Genomic DNA, 21,693 nt, shown 5'->3' with positions numbered 1-21,693 from the left:
ATGTCTGTTCTTTTTAAAGTTATATTCCTTGGAATACAAGTAAACAAGTAATGATAACATATATACTTGTAAATCTCTATTTTTCATAAGCTTGTCAGACTGCTAAAGGTGTGCTTGTGATTTTCTGATAACATGAATTTTAACTTATTACAAGCAAATTTTGATCTCCAAAGCAAGCTTCAGATGTAGTTTTCAGCTTTTGCTCTTGATAATGGAATGGGACTTCATGTACTGTATTCACGAGTTAGTCCAATTTGCAATAATCTGCAACATAAATCTCTGTACCCCTGTCCACAAGTTGACATTGCCTGAAATCCATATCGCACAAGCTTGAAGATATATCTCCTTGGAAGCCATCATTGTTTACAGCTGGGGGGGGGGGGGGGGGGTCAGAGGAATATGAAGGGGGTCACTCAAAATATTGAAAGCTATAGGGGGGGGTTACTCAAAATGTTGAGAGAAAGAAGGCGGTTACTCAATTTTTGGTGCAAAATGTATTGAAACACGTACCTCTCAGATTGCACCACTTCACACATCAATTTCTAAAAATTTTTACTCAGTAAAATTACACATTGAAAACACCTCTGAGATTACGCCAAACTGTACCAATGCACACTACAATTTCTCAAATTTTTCCATGCAAGGGAGATGAGCAAGCCCGTCGGACACTTTCCCCATCAGCCTTCCGCATGTTCTTCAATCAGTACTTTCAAAGTCTACCCTATCAGATATCCCAGTGAGGACCCTGTTATGATACCCATCCATATTAAACAATACTGTATGTGGTTGTATACTGGTTATAGTGTGACCTTTGACATCTATGTTTTGTTGTGACTTTGAATTTCATTTTGTTGGTTTCACCTTTTTCAACCGTCATGAGATAACCAATGATTATCTAGCGGGATACACTAGGATTTGAATGGTCTTTACTATTGCTGTATTTATGTAAATTATATAAAATACATGTATTGAAATTAAGTTTTCAAAAGTGAGGGGGAGGGGGTCAGTCAAAATTTCCATGTAAGAGAGGGGGGTTACTCAAGTTCATCATGGTTTGGGGTGGGGGGCGGGTACTTGAAATTTTAGAGTTTCCGACAAAATTCCTCCAACATCCCCACCCCCCCCTTAGGCTGTAAATAATGACAGCTTCCAATGAAATTTGGGCTGCAGTGTAGCTGTATCTTTTTGATGAATTTTTCACAAATTTTATAACATCAACTCTAGTTTCTTGTTCTTCTTCTGAAAGCTTACTGGGAAACAAAGTACCTATATATATCATACATGTGCACATTGCAATGTTATTGACCAGTATATGTAAATCTGGGTCCTGATTGACATGTACACCTCTGGAGCAGAAAAAGTGATAATGGAATGTTTATAAACAATCATCACAAGTGACAATTACCTACAGGTTTGTTATTATACTACAGAGATCACCATGATACTGAGGGGAGGCATGAAATAATAATTGTGTTTTCTCAGTGCTCTGAAAGTTGAATTTTTCCTCTCTTTTAGCTGGACTACCTTAACAGTTCTGTGTACTAGCTGTAATATGATGATGCTTAGTATTGCGGGTTATATCTGTTAAGTTGCCCACTGTTTGTCTGTGGTAGGTGTAGTGGTTTAGGAGTTTTTGATCCCAACATACATGTACATACAATCTGTGTGCTGAGCAGTGTAAGGTTCACGTCTGTCCACCATACTGACTAATAGGAAATCCTCTACCAAATGGAGGTGCAATCCCACTGTCTTCATCTTGAGACAACTGTCCCTGGTAGTTGGTTCCTTTCTTTGCGTGGTAAAATGCTGCCTTGAAGTCGGTTTTGGATTTATCTTGCTTCCTCTTCTGCATGGATATACACACCTGTTCCCTAACATAGAATAATAATAAACTCATGGAAGACAATCATGGACCAATCATGGAAGATAATAATTTCTCTTCACAAAAAAGTTAGTTTATTTGTGTGTTACATATCCAAGAATCTTGTGTACAAAGAACAAATAAATTTATTTTTGTCTCCGCTATATGCATGTTTCTCTAACCTAGACATCTCAACCACACTTTTTCCTTCTTGCTCATGTCATATGTAATAGATTGGCTACAACCAATGTCCTGCACAGTTTAAGAATGAGGATTGCTATCACATGCATGTTGTGTATAATTCTGGATGGATTAGTGTTAAGCTGATGCACCTGCATAGTTGCTGCTGGCAATGTCAATTAAAATACAGCAATGTATCACTTATGTTTTTGTGAACCTGTGTTTCTAATTAGTATTCTTGTAATTGTAAAGATGCTATACATGTGTAGCTATATAAAGACAACTAACATAAAACACTTTGTGCAAGTTACAAGATACCACTTCCAGCACATCTTTGCAACAGTCACTTGTGTACATATACTTGGGTGCAAGGACTGAAATGGAAGAAATTTACCTGTTGTTTGATCATTTCCATTCATCTTTCGTTATAATGTCATGGTCCAAGTCCAATTCAAAGCCCTCCACTTTGTCTTTAACGCTCTTTGTCAAGGTCAATGATATTTCTCATCCTTGATATTGCAGCATTCACTGCTGATCCTGAATTGTAAACAGATAGACTCATGATTACTTATAACTCTTTAAATGACAATGATAACCGGAATGATTAAAATACATTTGATGATGGGATGTATTGCTGGGATGAATTGTAAACACTCTGTATGTCCTTACCCTAATGATGATAAGCATTACACACATGTAAACGTTATAAATCACGTGTGCATACCAGATGTATTCTCTCATTGGAATATATTTCATCATAACAGTTTTATGGATCCTACGAATGAAGCTACATGTATTGAATGTCTAGTCATGTGCATTTATCATATCATCTGCATTTCACTAGGCAATTCATAGAGTGCCAAGTCTAAAGAAAATTTTTTAGCAAATTCAGCTAAAAAAGAGAAAATAACTTCACCAAAAATGTGTAAGCCATGATTATCACAACAAAATTACTGATTAAATACTAGTAGAGGTGTAATACATTTGATCTACTCAAGAGGGTATTTTAAAAAGAACTACAACTGTGTATGACAACAGCAGTGTTTCCGCTGCCACTCGCAAGAGCGTGAAATGGGAAATGAAATGTCTGCAGATTGGGAAATATTTTTCAACTATCCTTCGCAAAACTGGTTAGTGCTATTTTTCAGGGGGCTGATCGAGAGTGTAGTTAAAAGGCAGAGATATTTTTCAACATCCCTGGGTGGTCATTCTTTCCTCGCTTTAGTGTGCAGTCTCAGAAAACTATTATAATCAGTAACAAGTGATATGCCATGCTTTCAGATGGCTGCATGCAATGACCTTGTTATTTTATGATGACAAGTGCTTTGTAAACAATGCTTCTAACATAGTCAGGAAACACTGATTGCAGTGTATTTTCAAAAACTAAGCAGACAGCAGCAGCCAATGACAGCAAGGGTGGTGAACAGAATGAAACCAGTGTTTCAAAAACCGGCACCTTAGAACACTTCTGTGGCAACCTCAGAGGCAGCTATAAATGAGTGCAGCATGGTAAACTGTCAATTGGATGACGTCCTGAGCCTAACTTCATGTAAATGTTATAACCTATGCAAATACAATGACCTAGGCCATCCACAAAACAATTATTCAGCATCGCAGGTGACCCTGGGCTAGCCAGAATACACATACAGGTACCTGCTATGGAAAATGACCCAGGCCTATCCTGAATACAATAACGGTACATATTTTATTGAAAATGACCCACGCCTATCCTGAATACGATACAGGTACAGACTGTTTGTATTGATGATAGGCCTTGGTCATCTCCCATTTTGTATTCTACATAGGCCTGAGTCATCTTACATGTACATACTGTGTGCATGTATGTGTATTGTGGATTGGCCTAGGTCATCTTCCATTGCATTTTATATATTATGTGTATTGTGGATATGTCTGTGCCATCTTCCATACCATGTGAATGCATTTGGATTGAGGATAGGCCCGGGTTATCTTCCATACCGTGTACATGTATTTGTGGATATAGGCAGGGTCACTTTCTGCCATGATGTGTAAAAGTACTGAATATAACACTGTATTGTGGATAGGCATAGGTCATAAATTTGCATGAAGATATAACTAGGATGTTGTCCAGTTGAATGTTTACAATGCTGAACAACAAACAGCACACTGTGACATGCTAAGTCGTGTTCGAGTACAAGTAAGCAAAAAAGATAATTGCACAGGCTGTCCGCAGAGTTGCAGGGTAGGAGTAGTTACAAAAAAAGAAAGTGTGCCAGGAATAGTTCGTTGAATTTCCATGGCTAGTGTTTGAATAAGAGAAGAGTCAGCTTTTTTTTCTGTAAGACATGTGGCCAGACAGGACATTTTAACATATACACCCAGTTTGATTTTGAAACTAAAGCATTCACTGTTTGGACTACCAATAGAAGAGGCGACTGTTTACACCTAGTGTACAAAATGTAATTACCAGTACACCTTCTTAAAGTGAACAGTTGGTGTAAAAATTAGACTCTGTGATTGGAGAACTGAAAGCACTTGATGACTGAGGCAGAAGCTATGGATCTTTCAAAGGAAACATCTTGAAGTTACCCTGTCAATGATGTAATACTTGTGATACATCTTGATACATTTACAAAAGTGCAAGTCACATAAGTGTTTGGCAAAATTTGTTGTGAATGTTATTAAGAAAGCAGTTTGTTCCATAAAAATAGTTGTTTATTTACATTGCCACTGATTATCAGTCATTCAGGATGGTCCTACTTAAATTTTTAAATCACAAATGGACCTGGTAATGTATTACCTTGAATGTAAATGATTATTGGACTAGTTTAATGTCATCTTGCCATTGTAGCAACTGATAGGACCCACCTGAGTATACAACTGTCAGTTGGATAAAAATCATAAATGCAATTACATGTAATTTGATGGCTATAGTTCTGGCTAATCAATTTTGGTCTCAATTAGCCATAATGGCTTAGGGGAAAATTTAGCCAGTGGAAACACTGAACAGTGTAAGTACAAACCTGTGCCACAGCAAGGACCCATTGTCTTAGGAAAGTAAATATATTGATGAAAGACTCCCTCAATTCCACAGGTTTTTGCTCTGCATTGGTGTCAACACCACGATCTCTGTTCAGTTTTGGCTGTTTGCATAGCCACACACTGTGTATTTCCTTTGCAATGGAGGATGGTATTGTCACTATGTTGCTTTTCACCTGGTTGTCATTGCCCAGTATGCACTGTCTCAGCAAGGGATCTTGAATCTGATTAGGTGAAAAGAAAACATTAACTTGAAGCATGCAATGTAAATATTATCTCCTGCAAGTTGCTGACATTAGTTTACATCAGTTCATTCTAAAATATGGCTTTTATATGCAAGATAAGACAACTTGATTGTTTATGACTTCTGTAATTTTAATATAACTATAACTTTGCCCCAAACCCATTGTATTCACTGGTGATTGTGGACCTTTTTAAAGGAAACAGGTACATAATGTAGGTCAAGACGTGTATTCAAGCAAGTAGCAATATATTTATTTATATATTTATTTCAAAGGAAGACCAACAGGAACAAGTCACATTAACAGGCTCCATAAATATACATAAAAATATAAATGCATATGGTACAATAAAACAAACTATATGAAACCATTAAAAATATGTACATATTTAAGCATGACATTCTGACCAGGCATCTGAAACTTTGACAAGATAAAGTGATGTCAATGGCAGGGCTGGAAATGCACAATTCATTTAGAGTAGCCATATATCTTTGAAGAGCCAAGTACCTAAATACTGCGAGTCTAAAAAACAATGCGGGTTCTAGTACATGTAGTTTACTGAGGAACATCAAAATTAATATGAAACATGACTGGGGACAATCATACACATTATTCTTATATTTCTAAAAAATATAAATAATTTCCAATGATAAAGAGGCCAAAGGTTCAAACGCTTGCAGAATTCTTCATAATTATTTCGGCTGTAAGGATGCTATGTTTGAAACAAAGGAACTTCATGAATTTCATTTGCACTTGCTTTATTTTGTCCTGTTGTTTTTTTTTGCCAAGGAGACCACACTAAAGACGCATATTCTAAAATACTTACATGTATTACATAAGTTATGTACAAAGCAATTGATGTTGAAGAAAGTATCCGCCAATAAAACAGAGCATGCGAAAAGCTTAACTGAAATGAATGAGACATGTGCAGGAAATTAAAAATAAAAAATAATTAAAAATTTAAAACAAATCTTACCTGATGAAGGATTTTATTAAAGATCAGTTATCCATCTTTTGCTTCTTGTTCCTTCTAAGTTTCACATACATGTACCTCTGAGGCTTTACGACCAGGGTACGTGAGGTATACTTACAGCTGTAGGCAAATATCAATGAATACAATTAGAATCTTGCAGATAATCCTATTCCTCACTGTCTGTACAATGGATACTCAACTTTATAATCATGAATATATGGGTCAAATGATTAGTAAAATCATTCACTCATTCATTATGTATTACCATGCTATATACATCTCATTTAATTGGTCGAGCTGAACCATGTGACTGACCACAAATACACAGCAATGGTTTGTTTTTATGTCCGTGAAAATGAATAATAATGCTAACATTGTAACTTTTCAGCAAACATGTAAATTGTCAATTGTACAAAGATCAAAATAGTGACAACATCACTGTTCGCTCCCATATAAGTTATCAAAACAAGTCAACAATTGTATGAAACATGGACATACATACAGACAGACTGACATACACAGACTGGCACAGAGTGATGACATTGACCCCAAGTGTACCTTGGCCCATGGAGAGTGATAAAGATATAACAAACAGCTGAATGTAATGATAAAATAGTTAAGTATAGGCCTATACAGGCACTGAGAGTGAATACGTTACAGCAATTTGATTAGTTTCTTTTCCTTTTCAACTTCTGTGATAATCTTTAAGACAATCAATCTGCAAGGCAGTTTATGTATTGACAAATATGCTATCTTTTACAAGCACACAGCAAACTGTTCTTGATTTTCATTTACAATATTTGACATAGACTGAAATACATAACATGCAACCAATGTTTACACTTTGCCCATACACCAGATACATGGAGAAATTTCAACATACAATCATCAACTCAGAAACCCTATAGGGAAAAGTAAACATTGTTTTCTTCCAGAACAGCTGGTGCATCCACATATGGAACAACTTACAAACTTAACCAATTACACAAGGATGATGACACAAGAGATAAAGTTAAACTGTGGTGAACTTGACTATTCCTTTCAAATCCTTAATTAACTTGACATCTTAAACTAAAATACACTGCATGGTTAATTGTGTGCAAAATACATCGGGGTGGACCATTTGATAAGGGATGGTGTCTGAAAGATCGATGAGGTACATTATCTTTTTTATCCGATCCATTGTACATTCTGTTTTCCCCACCTTCCCACCTTTTCTTTTTGTCAAACCTTCTCTGGCTGAATTTTTTATTGGCATTTGTTTGGAATTTGTTCAAAATCTGCCAGGATTTTTTACTGCATTTCAACACCAAATACAGTTTACCATATCAAATGCTTACTAAATAACCACATTATATTCTCTTAGTTCCAGTAGGTATAAAATTACCAAAAAAATCTTAAAAATACAAAATGAAAGATATCCCAGTAAAACTGAGAGTTTCACAAAGTTGCCCCAAAAATTCAAAATTCCGGATTTCAACTTAATTTCAATATATCTTATTAATAAAAACCCTAAGAACCGGTTTACTAAATATCAAAGCAATCAGACTGGTAAATTTTGAGAAACAAATTTTTTGACCAAAATGAGAAAAATTGCCCCCAAAATACAAAATTGCAGATTTCATCCTAATTTTAAATATATCTAATTAACGTAAACCTAGTAACCTGTACACTAGATATCAAAGCTACCAGATCAGAAGTTTTAGGCAGAAAAAATTTTTGACCAAAAAGGCAAAAATTGCCCCCAAAATAAAAAAAAATTGCCAGTTTCAACATACCTTCAATACATTATATTGAGATTAATCTTAGATACCTGTATACCAAATATCAAAGCTATCAAATCAGTAGTTTTTGGATAAAAAAAAATATTATCAAAAATTGGGAAAATTGCCCCAAAATTACAAATATGACAATATCAATACAATTTGTACAAGCGTGACTGAGTTCATCCTGAGGAACAGAATATCAAGTTTCATAGCAATCAGACGAGTGATTTCAGAGAACAAGATTTTTTTACTAAAAACGGAAAAAATACCCTAAAAATACAAACATGCAAATTTCATCCCAATTTTTGCACACATAATTTAAATTACCTAAAGAAATCTGCATACCAAGTTTCAACCAAATCTGACCAATGCTTACTGAGTTTTAGCCATTTGCAGGATTTTCCTTTTTTTCCCCTCATTTGCATATTTTTGGCACTGACATGTTCATTTGAACAAATTCACATCTCCACCCCTAGGTGCACCTGTACACCAAATACTAAGACAGCAGGTGCTACGGTTTTGGAGTTTTTGACGTGGACGGACATACATACATACATACATACATACATACATACATACATACATACATACATACATACATACATACATACATACATACGTACATACATACATACATACAGACGAAATTTTTCCACCATACAAGAATACCTCCCATTTGCATATATACATATGCATATATGGGAGCTAATAATCAATTACAAAAACAAAATGAAGCACTTGTGGGCCAAATTATACTTTTTAAAAAAATCTCCAGATTTGCCAAATTTTTAGGGTGGGCATGACCGTGCATTGCTATTACATGCCTTGATGTGAGTGCAAATCAGTGAATTGATTTGAAAAGGAATATCTGGGTAGTTAGTGGGTCGGTTAACGATGTACTGACTGGTTTCCATGGTGACCCAGGCCAGTGAAGCACTTCAATGTTTTCTATATCTAAGTAGACGCTTAATGATAGATGTAAAATATACATGCACACACTTTTTTTTACTTTCGTTAAAATCCGTTTGATGTTGGTCGATAATGGTAAAATTGTTTGAAAATGTCCTGCATATAACTACATTGTAAATGTCATATAGCATTTGTAACCATGAAGAGGAATGTAATATAAATATTGTTGCTTGAATACATGGGTTTATGTGCCCTCGCAGCAGGAGACAATTTGCCCTCCTGGCGTCAGGCATATTGTCACCTGTTCTCGGGCACATAAACCCATATATTTAGGCAATAATATATATTATATCAAACCAGTATATTGATGGTGTAAATACAGCGATCCGATTGGTCGAGACGCAAAAAGAACCGTGGTATATTGGCGATATACCACGGCTGGCACACGCTCGAGCTCTCAGCTTGAGCAAAAATCCGTTTTTTGACGTTCCACACCACAATTTCAATATACTATTATGATATAATAGCAATAAATCACACCTAGCGACGGTATACCACGAGATTTTGACCAGTTCACTCCATATATACACTCGCTATCGTTCGTGCATATATGTCGTGAACTGGTCAAAATCTCGTGGTATACCATTGCTAGGTGTGCTTCATTTTCACATGGGAAATTTTTGTAAATCTTGATGGTTTTCTAGGGTTTGTTGATAATATCATGAAAATACAAGACTCTGCCTCGACCATTAACATTTATCTATACGCTTGGGCAAGACTGAAAGCCAAAATAAGCATGCTCGCCAAGCCTTGTTAATTCTTGACTTCCGCTTGCCCTTGGCCATAAATAATAATAATGGTCAGGGCATCACCCATTATTTCTAAATATTAATTACATTAATCATTAATTAATATGGTTAACATAAGTGTGATAAGGGCATTTATGTACAAGAAATTAAATTTTGGAATTTCCCCAAATGCACTCCATGTATAACAAGGCTGCCAATAGAACAAGGAACAATTTTATCCAATACAAAACTGACTACATTTTTGCACTCTGTAGACTTGCTCCAAGTCTGTGGGCATATAAATATCAAAAATTAATAAATTGAAGGAATAAACTTCTGCAGACTGCAAGGCTAGGTGGTGGGCTGGTGCTCAGATAGTGGGGTGAATGCTTTTCCCCACAGACTTGTAAACCTTGCAGGGTTTCAGTAGCGATAAATAATTCATATGACGTCAGGTAATAAATATGCATGACATATAATCTCAATCTTACTCAAGCATAATTTTCCAACTAATTTAAAATGGGGATAGAGAGGAATGGTGTTATAAACATGTTTTTCAGAATTTTACAACAGTCTGTGAATCTGTCTAAACATGGGGGATATTTTTGCCTTCCCCGGGGAATCACAGCGGTACAATTATCATAATGAATCATGAGAATCTCCAGTCCTGTGTAGCATCAGTAAATTTCAAAATTACAATAGCAGCTTGTCACCTTCCCTGATGTTTGTAAACACAGCCTCCAGATCCCACCACAGCACTGCAAAAATTGCATACAAGCTCTGCGTATGTGTGAATAGGTTGTCAAACTTTGAGGCGTCACCGTTCTCCTAAGGCTATGATGATCTGCGGGTACGGGTATTGATGTCAAATGACTAGAAAATTCACTTCCTGAATAGAATCATGAAAAATAAATCTTTCATTGTCTAGATATAAATAAAAATATCCTTCACAAAAAAATCTTCATTCATGCATGGGCTACCAGACCTTGTCACTGGGCTACCAACTTCAGAAAATGGTAGCGCAATGCAATGGGACTACAAGAGAAAAAGTTAATTTCGAGCCCTGGGGTGTGTTACCGGCGTTATACGGCCGTAAAAGGCCGGCAACACATACAGCGCCCTGCCACGCAGAGCTATAGATATAGCCATGCTGTGATGATTAAACCTCTGCGTGCAGAACTTTCGTTTCTCGGCGGTTCAGCAATAAAGTGGTCTTCTCTGCAGGCGTCTACTGACAATATAGTATACGTTTGTACGTTCAGGGCTCGAAAATTCTCGCCGCCCGACGCCCGTGACAAGTGAATTTTGAGTCCGGGCAAGTGAAAACAACATTCTCCCAGCCCGACGGACAAGTGAATTTCAATGAGCCACTGTACGTACGCGCTGCCACTCTCTCTAGTTCTTTGAGTGTACCGCTTCGATATGGCCGGCCGATAAATAGCTCTGTTCTGCTTGGTTACAAAATGGCAAAATATTGACGTTTTTGCACGCTCTTATTTTTTTTTTCTTCTCATGAAATCATGTCACGATGCCTCCTCAACAGAAAAATAGAGCTTACAATAAAATGTTGTAAGGTGTTGAAACAATTTACCCTCCTTCCTACAAAGTTACAATGTATTGAAACACTTTACTCGGGGTATACAAAAACGAAGACCGAAGATCGAAGACGAAAGACCGAAGATGGAAGAACCGAAGACCGAAGACCCCTGAATTTGGATTAAAGGCACGATGCACTCTAACCGGCAAGGACGGATCGAACGTTATAGTATTTAGTACGCAGTAATTACGCTGTTTCAGACATAATACACGCCAAATTACCATCGCATCGGAATCAAACTGAAACACTCGCCTGCGCGACTTGATAACGATGGCGGCTAACATTTCAAACACAATACACGAAGTTCAACCGAAATACGGCGAAATATGGCCCTTAAATACCGGAGATATCACAGTTCTTTGATTTGTACTTTTGACTTTGACAGATACGGCAAGCCGCTAGTATTGGTTTCGGATTGTAATTCTCAAATAGGCGCAACTACTTTAAGTTTTAATGTTTCATATAGCCATTTTTGCTATAGTTGTGGATGAATAACTCTCTCCTTGACGAAATGAAATAATCCCGACGAAAAATGGACGATTTTTACGAGAGATATGCCAGGGTCTTCGTTTTGTACATTTGGACTTGAAAAAGGCCCAAAATTAGTAGGTTTTTCTTAAATTACTCCAAAAATATACGTCAAAATTTTGTTTTTGGTACGGAATTGACTTCCTCCCACTATTCGTCACAAAATAAACCAATACCGACAATGAATAGTCCTTAAATACCGGAGATATCAAGGGTCTTCGTTTTGTACTTTTGACTTTGACAGATACGGTAAGCCGCTGGCGTTCGTTCGGATTCCGATTCTTAAATAAACATAACTAGTTTAGGTTTTAATGTTTCATATGGCCATTTTTGCTATAGTTGTGGATGAATAACTCTCTCCTTGACCAATTGAAATAATCCCGACGAAAAATGGACGATTTTTACGAGAGATATGCCAGGGTCTTCGTTTTGTACATTTTGGACTTGAAAAAGGCCCAAAATTAGTAGGTTTTTCTAAATTACTCCAAAAATATACGTCCAAATTTTGTTTTTGGCACGGAATTGACTTCCTCCCACTATTCGTCACAAAATAAACCAATACCGACAATGATAGTCCTTAAATACCGGAGATATCAAGGGTCTTCGTTTTGTACTTTTGACTTTGACAGACTCGTATACGGTACTTGCCGCTGGCATTAGTTTAGGATTCCGATTTTCAAATAAATGCAACTATTTTAGGTTTTAATGTTTCATATGGCCATTTTTGCTATAGTTGTGGATGAATAACTCTCTCCTTGACCAATTGAAATAATCCCGACGAAAAATGGACGATTTTTACGAGAGATATGCCAGGGTCTTCGTTTTGTACATTTGGACTTGAAAAAGGCCCAAAATTAGTAGGTTTTTCTTAAATTACTCCAAAAATATACGTCCAAATTTTGTTTTTGGTACGGAATTGACTTCCTCCCACTATTCGTCACAAAATAAACCAATACCGACAATGAATAGTCCTTAAATACCGGAGATATCAAGGGTCTTCGTTTTGTACTTTTGACTTTGACAGATACGGTAAGCCGATGGCATTCGTTTGTGATTCCGATTCTCAAATAAACGTAACTATTTTAGGTTTTAATGTTTCATATGGCCATTTTTGCTATAGTTGTGGATGAATAACTCTCTCCTTGACCAAATGAAATAATCCCGACGAAAATGGACGATTTTTACGAGAGATATGCCAGGGTCTTCGTTTTGTACATTTGGACTTGAAAAAGGCCCAAAATTAGTAGGTTTTTCTTAAATTACTCCAAAAATATACGTCCAAATTTTGTTTTTGGTACGGAATTGACTTCCTCCCACTATTCTTCACAAATTAAACCAATACCGACAATGAATAGTCCTTAAATACCGGAGATATCAAGGGTCTTCGTTTTGTACTTTTGACTTTGACAGATACGGTAAGCCGCTGGCGTTCGTTCGGATTCCGATTCTTAAATAAACGTAACTATTTTAGGTTTTAATGTTTCATATGGCCATTTTTGATATAGTTGTGGATGAATAACTCTCTCCTTGACCAATTGAAATAATTCCCGACGAAAAATGGACGATTTTTACGAGAGATATGCCAGGGTCTTCGTTTTGTACATTTGGACTTGAAAAAGGCCCAAAATTAGTAGGTTTTTCTTAAATTACTCCAAAATATACGTCCAAATTTTGTTTTTGGTACGGAATTGACTTCCTCCCACTATTCGTCACAAAATAAACCAATACCGACAATAAATAGTCCTTAAATACCGGAGATATCGAGGGTCTTCGTTTTGTACTTTTGACTTTGACAGATACGGTAAGCCGATGGCATTCGTTTGTGATTCCGATTCTCAAATAAACGTAACTATTTTAGGTTTTAATGTTTCATATGGCCATTTTTGATATAGTTGTGGATGAATAACTCTCTCCTTGACCAATTGAAATAATCCCGACGAAAAATGGACGATTTTACGAGAGATATGCCAGGGTCTTCGTTTTGTACATTTGGACTTGAAAAAAGGCCCAAAATTAGTAGGTTTTCTTAAATTACTCCAAAAATATACGTCCAAATTTTGTTTTTGGTACGGAATTGACTTCCTCCCACTATTCGTCACAAAATAAACCAATACCGACAATGAATAGTCCTTAAATACCGGAGATATCAAGGGTCTTCGTTTTGTACTTTTGACTTTTACAGATACGGTAAGCCGCTGGCGTTCGTTTCGGATTCCGATTCTTAAATAAACATAACTAGTTTAGGTTTAATGTTTCATATGGCCATTTTTGCTATAGTTGTGGATGAATAACTCTCTCCTTGACCAATTGAAATAATCCCGACGAAAAATGGACGATTTTTACGAGAGATATGCCAGGTCTTCGTTTTGTACATTTGACTTGAAAAAGCGCCCAAAATTAGTAGGTTTTTCTTAAATTACTCCAAAAATATACGTCCAAATTTTGTTTTTGGTACGGAATTGACTTCTCCCCACTATTCTTCACAAATTAAACCAATACCGACAATGAATAGTCCTTAAATACCGGAGATATCAAGGGTCTTCGTTTTGTACTTTTGACTTTGACAGACTCGTATACGGTACTTGCCGCCGGCATTAGTTTAGGATTCCGATTTTCAAATAAATGCAATAAATGCAACTATTTTAGGTTTTAATGTTTCATATGGCCATTTTTGATATAGTTGTGGATGAATAACTCTCTCCTTGACCAATTGAAATAATCCCGACGAAAAATGGACGATTTTTACGAGAGATATGCCAGGGTCTTCGTTTTGTACATTTGGACTTGAAAAAGGCCCAAAATTAGTAGGTTTTTCTTAAATTACTCCAAAAATATACGTCCAAATTTTGTTTTTGGTACGGAATTGACTTCCTCCCACTATTCTTCACAAATAAACCAATACCGACAATGAATAGTCCTTAAATACCGGAGATATCAAGGGTCTTCGTTTTGTACTTTTGACTTTGACAGACTCGTATACGGTACTTGCCGCCGGCATTAGTTTAGGATTCCGATTTTCAAATAAATGCAATAAATGCAACTATTTTAGGTTTTAATGTTTCATATGGCCATTTTTGATATAGTTGTGGATGAATAACTCTCTCCTTGACCAATTGAAATAATCCCGACGAAAAATGGACGATTTTTACGAGAGATATGCCAGGGTCTTCGTTTTGTACATTTGGATTTGAAAAAGGCCCAAAATTAGTAGGTTTTTCTTAAATTACTCCAAAAATATACGTCCAAATTTTGTTTTTGGCACGGAATTGACTTCCTCTCCCACTATTCGTCACAAAATAAATCAATACCGACAATGAAGGGCCCTTAAATACGGAGATATCAAGGGTCTTCGTTTTGTACTTTTGACGTTGACAGGTACAAAAGCATGATCTAGCGTTGATTACAGATTACGAATCTAAAATTCACTGAATTATATTTGTTTTATTTGTTGTGAGGCATTTTTTACTACATTTATAATAATAAATGCATAAATGAATATCGAAGAGTTAAATAAATTATTTATTTATATAATTAACATACATACATGCATACATACATACATACATACATACATACATACATACATACATACATACATACATACATACATACATACATACATACATACATACATACGTACATGTATACATACATACATACAGACATGCAGACAGATAGAGATAGATGGAGAGGTAGATAGATAGATAGATAGATAGATTATGTATGTATATATATATATACAATGTACGAGAGTAAGCAACCAATATTGGTTTTGATTGCGATTCTCAAATTGACGTTATCATTTATGTCATACTGTTTTATGTGTGGGATTTGGTTTTTTTATGGATCGATAACTCACTTGTTGTCCAAATGAATCAACAACTTCGAAAATAATTAAGCCAAATGAAAAAAATTCTGTGTTTCTGATAACTCCCCCGACCCAGAACATTTAAGGACCTCAACCCCGCGAGATTGGGACAAAAGTTTTAAATCACGCGTGATTTCATTTCGTCATTCAAATTACTTTGTTTTTCCTGAAATCAATTAACATTTCTTTTGTTTTCTTTTAAAATCATAACTTGATTTTGAATGTAAAGGAAACAAAAGAAATGTTAATCGACTTCAGGAAAAACAAAGTAATTCCATCCCCGTTAAAAATCAAGGGTGAAAAGGTTGAAAGAGTGAACACCTACAAATATGTTGGATTGATTCTTACAAATACGGTCTCCTGGGATGAACACATTAAAATGTTAATCCATAAATGCCAACAAAGAATGTATTTTCTGCGTAAATTGCATAGATTTGATGTATCAGGAAAACGTTTGCATATGTTTTACAGAGCCATGATCGAGTTTGTTATGTGCTCTTGCATTTTCTGTTGTGGTGGTGGTATCACCTCGTTAAATTGCAATCAAATAAACCGTGTCACTAAAGCTGCTAGGAATATACTATAGGCACATTGCCCAGTTTTGACGACTGTATATGAAATCTGTAAAAGCAAATCTGCAACTATATTGTCCGACAAGACTCATCCACTAAATAATAATTTCACTAACATGAGGTCTGGAAATAGATACCAAATAGATTTAGAAATACTTTTGTACCCTCAGTAGTGAGAATACTTAACCAATCGTCCATCAGGTAAATACTTAACTGTGGACATAGTTCCCGTATTGTGACATTGTTTTTTATTGTACAGTTCTACTTGAAGTTTTTGTGCTTGGTATTTTCAGCGATTGTGCTTTTTAAACTATGTACATACATTGTGATTGGTCAGTGTTTTATCCATTTCAACTTTTCTTATCTATTTTATATACGCCATTACGCATTTCCATTTTTATATTGGACTAATAAAGTATAAAGTATAAAGTAAAGTAAAGCATAAATTAATCCAAAGACGTAAAAGTTACGTCACGGTGTATTAATTGTCAATGTTACTTGTTTATGTTTATATTATTAACTAGTTGAGAAATCTAATTCGTCAGAGGATTCTTACAGCGTTTAGAGAAATCTTATTGACGTTTTTGAAAATTTCTCATTTTCTTTTCGCCGAGATAGAAATAAAAAATACAAGAAAATATATAAATAAATTTCGTACCTTCCTACCTACTTACCCTATGCCGCGCCCTTTTCCACCCAAAGATTAATTGTGCCGATTTTCAGGAAAACAACATTAGTTTTGAAGTTTCGCCAATTCGGCACACTTCTGCTTAAACGGCGTTCTCTTTGTTGAATATAACATTGCAAATACGAGTGCGATGTCAAACGCTGTGTTACAATATTGCTACAGGCTAATTTTTTTTTTCGGTAACATACGAACCGCATGCGCTGTTTTTATGACCGATTGATGAAAATTGTTTTTCCGCTAACGATAAACAAAGGTTTTTACCTTTATCTTTACCCTTCTATTCTAAACCTGAATGGTAGAGGCCGTAAACAATAATGTCCCCTCAGTTGTAAGTCGAAAATGAACTAAGAAAAAGAAAAGAAGTAAAAACATTCTACTAAAACCAGATACAGAGCCACCACATTTGTCTAAAGTGTCCGTATTCTTTTGTTTTTTGTAGCGAACTGACTTCCGGGGGAGTGTTGAAATGTGGTTCATTTTGCTTCACTTTATACTGACTTTAATTTTAGTGTCGTCCAAAATTCGGAGAATCTGCTTGCGTAAATGTCGCCGGAGCCTTCGTCGCAAAAATCGATTATTTAATTGATTGATTTAGTGAGTGAATATCGTGGTTTACCCCAAAATAAGACGTCGTGTCAGTGTATTAAGTTCATATTTCATGATTTAAGGGATTGCCAGAAGCACGTGGCCTGACATTTTCTTCTTGTTTGAACATATAATGTATTGTTCCGCGATTAAAATATACCTTAGTTGTATTACTGTAAACTTCGATGCCATAATTTTATAAAGTATAATTTTTTAACTATGATACAAATTAATTTTCCGAAAGAAATTGCTGCATACATGTAGTATATAGACTTTGTAATAAATAGATAACCTTGAGTAATTTCATAAAAAAAGTTCGGCCATCTGACTGTTGACAGCTAGCACTAATTATTTCTCTTTAAGTAGCACATAGTGGATAAATCGAATGGTCGTACTGGAATTTGTTTCATGCATCAAAATTGACTAATGTTTACTTTAACATGGTATTGTGGATATATTGAAATGGCTTGAGTGGTTACACAAATTCGTTTTTGTATTGTTATTGCCAAGTACGTGACCTAAACAACTGTGTGTTTCTTGTAACATGTCTCCGAGAATTTGGTTAGGTAGGACGACGATTGTTTTTGTTGATAACACGATTGGAACTAATTTGAGATAATTGGATTTTCATATTTTTCAAATTTCTCAAAAATTGTACGTGCCCTATAGCGGAATGATGCAATATTACAAATTACTCATAAAAACAAATGCATTTGTCACTTAAAAAGACAAGCGACCTAACGGAAGATATAGCTACGCTGTGTTTATGTAGAGAATAACTATTTTTGACACATGTTGATGAAGAAGGTGGAAATCTTTGATAGCTAAATTCAGTAGCCGGAAAAAAGTGGCTAAAATAGCTGCAAAAATACACAATTTCATCATAATTTAAATATATCTCATCAGATCATCCCTAGGAACATGTCAACCAAAGCTATCTGACGAGTAGTTTTTTGAGAATAAAATTTTCTGACCAAAAATGGTAAAGATTGCCCCAAAAATAAACATTGCAGATTTCACCATAATTTCATATATCATATATTACAATAGCCCCTTGGAAACTGTATACCAAATATCAAAGATATCGACTTGCAGTTTTTGAGAAACAAATCTTTGCAGTTTTTGAGAAACAATCTTTGGACCAAAAATGGCAAAATTGGCCCGAAAAATACAAAATTACAGATTTCATCAGAAATTAGTTGATCTGTAGGAACCTCTATACCAAATTTCAAAGCTATCAAACCAGTACTTTTTGAGAAACACAATTTTTTACCTAAAATGGCAAAATTGCCTTAAAATGCAAATTTGAATATTTCTGCACAATTTGAACAAATCTGAAGTAGATCATCCGTAGGGAAAAGCAAAGCTAACTGACAGGTAGTTTTGAAGAAGAAGTTTTTAAATATTTTTTTAACAAAAACGACAAAAATTGCCTTAAAATACAAATATGCAAATTTCACCACGATTTGAACAAATCTGACTGGAGTCACCCTAAGTAAACTGCATATTAAATTGAAAAGCAATCGGACAAGTGGTTTCAGAGAAGAAGATTGTTTTACCAAAAACTGGAAAAAATGCCCCTAAAATGCAAATACGCAAATTTCACTACGATTTGAACAAACTTAAGTGAAGTAACCCCAAGTGAACTGCATGTAAAATTTCAAAGCAATCGGACTTGCGGTTTCCGAGGAGAAGGCAATTGTTGACGGATGACGGACGACGACGGAAAATCACCTATTTGATAAACTCCGCGTCGCTGACAGCGTAGCTAAAAAGTAGATGAGCTTACATTTACAGATCAAATAGACATTACTTTACCATCCAATTATCCCAAATTAGTTCCAATCGTGTTTGATTTTATTTTGTGTGTAAAACCCCATACAAGATATACAACGCGGAAATTACATAAAATTTAGTAAAATTTGCTCTGAATTTGAAAGTGACAAATTTTTGACGATTTTTTGGGGACAGTTGGGTTACCCAAAATTTGATATCCAGACACTTGTTTTGGTGCTAAATGTTTCAGGCGCTGTGCAAGACCCGGACGATCGTTCATAACGGTTGTAGTGCTACAAATGAGAAGTTCAGTGACTAAGCAAGTGTTTGTAAGCTTCAATATTGAACGTAGATAATCATCTCACAGATAAAGTTATATTGTTTCGCACTACAATGTAAAACGTACTATTTTACTCAGTCTCAACACGCATCAAATTGGCATTTGTTATAAGCGATAAGGAGAATCACAGTTACTTATACGGCGATGTCAGGATGGCTATTAAAATGCACATCACCAAGTTAGGGTCTGTCGTACTACCCATGCTATTACTTATTAAGCAACATGTACACATGTACCTTGTGTAAAAATGTTTCAACAGTATCATAAACCGATGACCCTCGCTTTAATTGTTCTAAGCAATTGTTTTCCTTCATAAAATAATACCGATCACAATACAGTAGTTATCTTGAAGTTCGAATCGCTACAAATTTGATGTTTTACCATTACAAAGGACTATATAAGATCAGCGTAAAGTTGACAGTTCATTTTGTTTTAATAAAACAAACGTTCAAAGTGCATTAAGCTTGTTATATAATATATATATATATATATATATATATATATATATATATATATATACATAATCTATCTATCTATCTATCTATCTATCTACCTCTCCATCTATCTCTATCTGTCTGCATGTCTGTATGTATGTATGTATGTATGTATGTATGTATGTATGTATGTATGTATGTATGTATGTATGTATGTATGTATGTATGTATGTATGTATGTATGTATGTATGTATGTATGTATGTATGCATGTATGTATGTTAATTAATATAAATAAATAATTTATTTAACTCTTCGATATTCATTTATGCATTTATTATTATAAATGTAGTAAAAAATGCCTCACAACAAATAAACAAATATAATTCAGTGAATTTTAGATTCGTAATCTGTAATCAACGCTAGATCATGCTTTCGTACCTGTCAACGTCAAAAGTACAAAACGAAGACCCTTGATATCTCCGGTATTTAAGGGCCCTTCATTGTCGGTATTGGTTTATTTTGTGAAGAATAGTGGGAGGAAGTCAATTCCGTACCAAAAACAAAATTTGGACGTATATTTTTGGAGTAATTTAAGAAAAACCTACTAATTTTGGGCCTTTTTCAAGTCCAAATGTACAAAACGAAGACCCTGGCATATCTCTCGTAAAAATCGTCCATTTTTCGTCGGGATTATTTCATTTGGTCAAGGAGAGAGTTATTCATCCACAACTATATCAAAAATGGCCATATGAAACATTAAAACCTAAAATAGTTGCATTTATTTGAAAATCGGAATCCTAAACTAATGCCAGCGGCAAGTACCGTATACGAGTCTGTCAAAGTCAAAAGTACAAAACGAAGACCCTTGATATCTCCGGTATTTAAGGACTATTCATTGTCGGTATTGGTTTATTTTGTGACGAATAGTGGGAGGAAGTCAATTCCGTGCCAAAAACAAAATTTGGACGTATATTTTTGGAGTAATTTAAGAAAAACCTACTAATTTTGGGCGTTTTTCAAGTCCAAATGTACAAAACGAAGACTCTGGCATATCTCTCGTAAAAATCGTCCATTTTTCGTCGGGATTATTTCAATTGGTCAAGGAGAGAGTTATTCATCCACAACTATATCAAAATGGCCATATGAAACATTAAAACCTAAAATAGTTGCATTTATTTGAAAATCGAATCCTAAACTAATGCCGGCGGGAAGTACCGTATACGAGTCTGTCAAAGTCAAAAGTACAAAACGAAGACCCTTGATATCTCCGGTATTTAAGGACTATTCATTGTCGGTATTGGTTTATTTTGTGACGAATAGTGGGAGGAAGTCAATTCCGTACCAAAAACAAAATTTGGACGTATATTTTTGGAGTAATTTAAGAAAAACCTACTAATTTTGGGCCTTTTTCAAGTCCAAATGTACAAAACGAAGACCCTGGCATATCTCTCGTAAAAATCGTCCATTTTTCGTCGGGATTATTTCAATTGGTCAAGGAGAGAGTTATTCATCCACAACTATATCAAAAATGGCCATATGAAACATTAAAACCTAAAATAGTTTACG

The 21,693-nt window shown here is 35.3% G+C and overlaps 1 long non-coding RNA gene across 2 annotated transcripts; it reads right to left on the bottom strand.

Annotated features, from left to right (window-relative positions):
• Window positions 1-1,533: 1,533 nt before the first annotated feature.
• LOC139128109 (uncharacterized) lies at window positions 1,534-10,715 on the bottom strand. 2 transcript variants are annotated; one of them, XR_011551196.1, is made up of 5 exons: window positions 10,451-10,715; window positions 6,278-6,394; window positions 5,044-5,283; window positions 2,436-2,578; window positions 1,534-1,871 (listed from the first exon to the last, which is right to left on the bottom strand). It is a non-coding gene; the product is annotated as an uncharacterized lncRNA (long non-coding RNA). The 2 variants fall into 2 exon arrangements; XR_011551195.1 differs by lacking the exon at window positions 10,451-10,715 and having other exon boundaries at window positions 6,278-6,799.
• Between the last annotated feature and the right edge of the window lie 10,978 nt (window positions 10,716-21,693).

This window comes from Ptychodera flava, unplaced genomic scaffold (genome assembly GCF_041260155.1).
Source record: "Ptychodera flava strain L36383 unplaced genomic scaffold, AS_Pfla_20210202 Scaffold_43__1_contigs__length_1316584_pilon, whole genome shotgun sequence".
Classification (NCBI taxonomy): Eukaryota; Metazoa; Hemichordata; class Enteropneusta; family Ptychoderidae; genus Ptychodera; species Ptychodera flava.
The sequence above is the reverse complement of the archived record's forward strand: the minus strand, read 5'-3'. Positions and strand labels throughout refer to the sequence as shown.